General features: G+C 35.9%; 1 protein-coding gene across 6 annotated transcripts in view; it reads left to right on the forward strand.

Moving 5' to 3' along the window:
* Ctnna3 (catenin alpha 3) overlaps window positions 1-6,000 on the forward strand; it is a 1,468,839-nt gene that overhangs the window by 1,078,707 nt on the left and 384,132 nt on the right. The gene's annotated exons all lie outside the window — the stretch shown is intronic.

The following is a 6,000-nucleotide window of genomic DNA, read 5'->3' on the forward strand; positions in this document are numbered from 1 at the left end:
GCTTTGATTGTACACTTGGCACAGCTTAGGTCATGTGAGAGTAAAACCGAGACTGAACACTTGCTTAGATCATATTGGCCTGTGGGTATGTCTGTGGGGGACTGACCAGGTTATTGATTGACATAGAAGGTCCCATATCACTGTGGCACCATTGCCTAGTTAGGGGGCTCTGGGCTGAAGACAACTCGCTGTCTAGGAGAGAACCAGCAAGCAGTGTTCCTCCATGATTTCTGCTTATGCTCTCATTTTAGCTCCTGCCCCGAGTTCCTTCAGCGACCATGACCTGGATGTGTAAGCAAAACAAACACTTTCTTCCCCCATATCGCTTTTGGCAAGCTTGTTCTATTACAGCAACAGGAAGGAAACCAGAGACTTGAAGACCTGTGTATATACACACGTTGTTCTTAAAGTAGTGCTTACATAAGTCTTTGAAAGCCATTAATCATTTGCGATTAGATTTTTGCTAAACAGAAACTTTGCCTATCATTAAATAGAAACAAACAACAATTATCTTCCATACAGCTGCATTCATTTGCTTTTGCGTCTCATGCCTTATTTTGTGTATGAGAAAAGGAGGGAAATCTTGCTGTGTTTGGGTTATTGTTTCTGGAATCTTCCTCTGTCTTTCTGGTGAGTTTTAATTGAACAGATGTAGATTGAGGAGTCTAAAGATGAGCATCATTTACTTATAATTAAACTCAGCCTTGCTTTCTAGACTCACGTCTACCAAGTGAGCCGAGCTCACCTTAGTTCTGCCAATTTTATAACGTCATTTTAGTTTGCTTTTGAACACAGGACAAAAAAAAAAAAAAAAAAAAAAAAAAAAAAAAAAAAAAAAAAAAAAAAAAAAAAGCAACAGCATCCATCTTGTTCCTTTCCTCTTTAGATTATTTTTTTCTGGTCACAGAGCCTGGTATCAGGTGGGGGCGCTGTTGATACTGTTTTTCTTCCTCGGTGGATGGTTTACAGCTCTTTGCTTTCCCCTCAGGCCTTGTCATTAGTACAATCAAAGTCCAGACTGAGTCATTAGAAAAAGATACTTACCTCTCAGCACAGTCTGATATTTGCAAATAAAATATGCTTACAGTTTCAATCTATTGTATGGACTGTTGATTTATAAGATTGTGTTTTGGAGGCCAAGTAATGACAAACTAACTTATTTTTGTTGTATATTTTTTCCCTCTATATTCCTTGCAGCAGTGGTGTTGACCTTTAAGTTCTGACTTTTATTAGAGAAAACTAAATTAGTAAGAAAAAATAATATGGACATTTCTGTAAATGCCTTTTGAAATCTCATTGTGTTCGCTCACTTCAGAGATGGGAGGTAGGGTTAGCCTAAGAAACTGGCAGGGGATAAAGTACTCTCTGTGACAGATCATTTCCCTTTAGCCCTGTATCTGGCTCCTTTCTAGTATAACAGAAATCACTCTCTGCATTCCAAGGTGGCTGTAACCAATCAGTGGGAATTGGCAGTTATTCAGTAGTTCCCTTCTCTGAAAATAATGCACTGGTTGGGGCTGGAGAGATGGCTCAGCTGTTAAGAGCACTGGCTGCTCTTCCAAAGGTCCTGAGTTCAAATACCAGTGTACTGGCTGATTTTGTGTCAACTTGACACAAGCTGGAGTTATCACAGAGAAAGGAGCTTCAGGTGAGGAAATGCCTCCATGAGACCCAGCTGTAAGGCATTTTCTCAATTAGTGATCCAGGCAGAGGGCCCCTTGTGGGTGATGCCATCCCTGGGCTGGTAGTCTTGGGTTCTATAAGAAGGCAAGCTGAGCAAGCCAGGGGAAGCAAGCCAGTAAGGATTATTCCTCCATGGCCTCTGCATCAGCTCCTGCTTCCTGACCTGAGTTCCAGTCCTGACTTCCTTTGGTGATGAACAGCATTGTGGAATAAACATTGTATGTAAGCTGAATAAACCCTTTCCTCCCCAACTTGCTTCTTAGTCATGATGTTTGTGCAGGAATAGAAACCCTGACTAAGACACCCAGCAAGGACATGGTACTCACAACCATCTTTAATGGGATTTGATGCCCTCTTCTGGTGTGTCTGAAGATGGGGTATTCATATACATAAAATAAATAGATCTTTAAAATAGAAAACAATACACTGTTGCTCACATCAGTATGCTCCACCCTCACATAACAAGTGTCTATTCTGGGAACCCAGACAAAGCTCCCTTGTGTGTCAGCTTTTCAAGGTGCAATATTCTAAATATTCTGCCTCTATTGCCATATGCCGTGTCTCCTTTAAATAGCATTTTTAAATTATCTAATACCTGAAAACAGATGCATTTGTAATTGTGAAAAAAAATAAGAGACAGAATTCTAAACAGTATTGCAGTTTTTAATGAGACCACCATTGTATCACAAAGATATTCAGAAAGAGATCAGTAAGAGTTTAATACAGTATATTTGGTATAGATTTTATTGGCTATGTAGTTACTCACAAGGGCTTTGCAATTTCATAAAATTTTCTGATAATACAATAATAGTTTTTTAAAAAAATCAGCTTAATATTTAGATACTCTGTGTAGGTAGGTACATGCATTTTCTTTTCCTTTTTAAACTATGCATTTAGAATTTCATGCAAATAATATTGGTAACAGTCTGTGACGCCTTAAAGGTAATAGAAAAGTGTTGAAATAATGGAAAAGTTAAAAATTTATGTCTTATGCTATATTTGCACATAACTCTGAAGGTCATTTAGTCATATTCAACATGATTGTGATGGAAGCTCGGATTAATTCTGGTTACAAACTTCATGTTTTTATTATTATATTTTAATGCTACACATGGTGGTATGAGACTTTTATTTTATATATAAATTTACACCTATAACTCTTCAATACAACAACACCATGGCATTATTAAATTAAAAAGAATAGCCATGAAACCCTCTGTATGGTCAAACCAAGAAGAGACAATCATTCATTCAGTTTTATTTGATTCCCTGATTTAACTAATGCAGTGGCTGCCACACACCAGGACTCCATAGAAGGGGTAACCATCCAATTCATTGTCCCTGTGTAAGATTTGTCTATTTACTCCAGGACGAACTCACTAGGAGAAAATAATTTGTGGCAGGCATGATTTCATCTTAATTAAAGAAAAATTACAGAGTGTATTAGATAATGAATCTTCTGCAACTGAGCATTGTTTTTCTTATGTATTAATATACTCTATAGAACTGAGCAAAACTATCAATGCAGTCTAAGCTTAAGAACACATTGCGAATGGAGATGGAGCCTTCATTGTATGCATATGTTTTATACTTTTCAAAGGCTTATGAATATACATGGCAATGATTGTTTTATAATGTGTCATCTGACGAGTTTCAAAAACATAATTATTATTGTGCCTCCTTCACTTAAACTTTTATCTCTTTACGTGAGAGATAGGATGGTAATGTTAGCACATATTTCCTGTTGAATGGTAACCATCTCTGGTCTTATTGTGTGTCTCCTGATATATTCATAAGTGAATGCTACATATTAGTTTAAAACCTCAGTGAATGTATAGTTTAATGCTTTCAGTCTTTAATGTTTTGGGGGTAAGTTTTCAAATCATAGATATAGGCTAACTGAATAGCTACAGGCAACTAAAGAATTCTGAGAATGGGAGAAACAGTCTTCCCCAAGGAAGCACATCAATTGGTTAACCCATACTAAATGTTCTTTCTAAAATGCACATACAAGTAATGTTATACAGACAGAAAAGATAATATTTAGGATATATATATATATATATATATATATATATATAGCCTATACATGTATTTTTGCTATTATATATACATATGTATACATATATATGTGCATATACATATATAGTCATTCAAATATGTATATGACAGCAATTAATGAAAAGAGAGGTCATGAATTTTAGAGAGCAAGAAAGTTAACTGGGGGGATTTGGGGGAAAGGTATGGAGCAGTGATGTCAGAATAATGGCCTTAGAAATAAAATAATAATAATTTAAAGAATTGTACAAGGTGATCATGCTAACCACAGAAGTGGTCAATCAGTAAAGTTATGTCAGTGTTTTAAGATGCCCATAGGAAGAGTCAAGAAAGCCAATAAAAATACGTGTTAGCAAAGCATATAAAGGCTGCAATGGAATGCCAGGGATCAAAACCATAGCAGGTTTGTCCTATGCATCCAGAGACAGGCTCGGTATATTTAAGTTATACCACTAAGTGAAATAGCTTTCTATCCTTGTCCATAATCTTTCATTGTATGTATGTGTATATATACATATATGTGCATACACACATATATACATATGCGTATATATACATGTACACATACATGTGTATATATACACATGTAAAATATATACATATATGTATATACATATATGTGTTATGTATATGAATATATATGTAAGTTATTTGGTTAGCTTACATTGGCACAGTCACTACATGTACACAGAAGCATGCACAAGAAACAAGAAAGAGAAGAAGAAAGGTTAATATGATATTATGATATACTAAGATCTTTTGTTGTAACTATCTTTGTGTATGTTGATAAATAATAGAGACTTTAATTATCTTGAGTGGAGATTCATGTGATAAAGCCTGAAGCTAAATCACTAATTGTTATGAAATTCTTTTAATTTTTTAAAAATATCATGTATATGGTGGTGAATGGCTGTTATTGCAGCACTTGGAAAGCTGAGACAAAAGAGAATTTAGGGCCACCCAGAGCTCTAGAGTGAGAATCTATTTCAAAAACAAAAATCCAGCAACAACCACCACAACAAAATCCACAACAAGAAACAAAAAACTTAAATTTTTATATTTGTTGATATTACACACATTAGATTATTACCTCATTTTATTTGAGAATATTAATAATTCCATAGAGAAAGTTGTGGTTGGATCATGACAATTAACTCCCTAGTCTTGACATTCTAACCCTGCCAAGGATAAATGAAAAAGAGGAGGTCTGCAGCTGTATTTCAAAGTAGGCAACTATCTCTTGGATTTGTTTACACCAAGTTAATCAGTGGTGTGTGTGTATGTGTGTGTGTGTGTATGTGTGTGTATGTGTGTGTATGTGTGTGTATGTGTGTGTGTGTATGTGTGTGTGTATGTCTGTGAGTGTGTGTGTGAGTGTGTGTGTGTGTATGTGTGTGTATGTGTGTGTGTATGTGTGTGTGTATGTGTGTATGTCTGTGAGTATATGTGTGAGTGTGTGTGTGTATGTGTGTGTGTGTATGTCTGTGAGTGTGTGTGTGTATGTGTGTGTGTATGTCTGTGAGTGTGTGTGTGTGTGTATGTGTGTGTGTGTATGTCTATGAGTATGTGTGTGTGTGTGTGTGTGTGTGTGTGTGTGTGTGTGTGTGTGTGTGTATGTGTTCACAGACTTGAGAAAGAATTGCTTTACAACATAAAGATTTTAGTTTGGGGAACTGTAGAGATGGCACAATGACTCAGAATGCTTGCTATACTTTCAGAGTTCCTTGCACTCACATCTGGTAGCTTATACCAGTCTCCAACTCCAGAGGAGTGCACATACTCAGCCACCCCTATACATATAAATAATATTTTAAAAAATATTATAGTTTTCATATTTTATTATCTGCTAGCTAAGTGAAACTCCATATTTTTTTTTATTCTTCCATATACTTATCCAAGATGGTAGTTTGAAATCTGTGCTCTTATACAGTATGGTTTTTATTCAGAACTAAACATTCCATAATTATGTATTTTTATTCAAATGTAAAAATGCCTTCAATTTGTACTTGCCCCTCAGATATAAAACATACTCTTTTGGAACTAGGACCTAAAATAGCACATAATCAGTACAGTTTTCTGTCCTTTATCCCCCCACCTTGGTGGTTTGAAATAGTTTTACTATCCAGCCTTTAACTCTCCATGTAATGCTAGCTGGTCTTGAACTCCTATACTTTATGGCTGAGGCTCCCAAATGCTGGGATTGGAGGTGGTGTATTTCCCAAGCAAAATTTCTCTCTCTCTCTCTCTCTCTCTCTCTCT

Source organism: Mus caroli, chromosome 10 (genome assembly GCF_900094665.2).
Source record: "Mus caroli chromosome 10, CAROLI_EIJ_v1.1, whole genome shotgun sequence".
Taxonomy (NCBI): domain Eukaryota; kingdom Metazoa; phylum Chordata; class Mammalia; order Rodentia; family Muridae; genus Mus; species Mus caroli.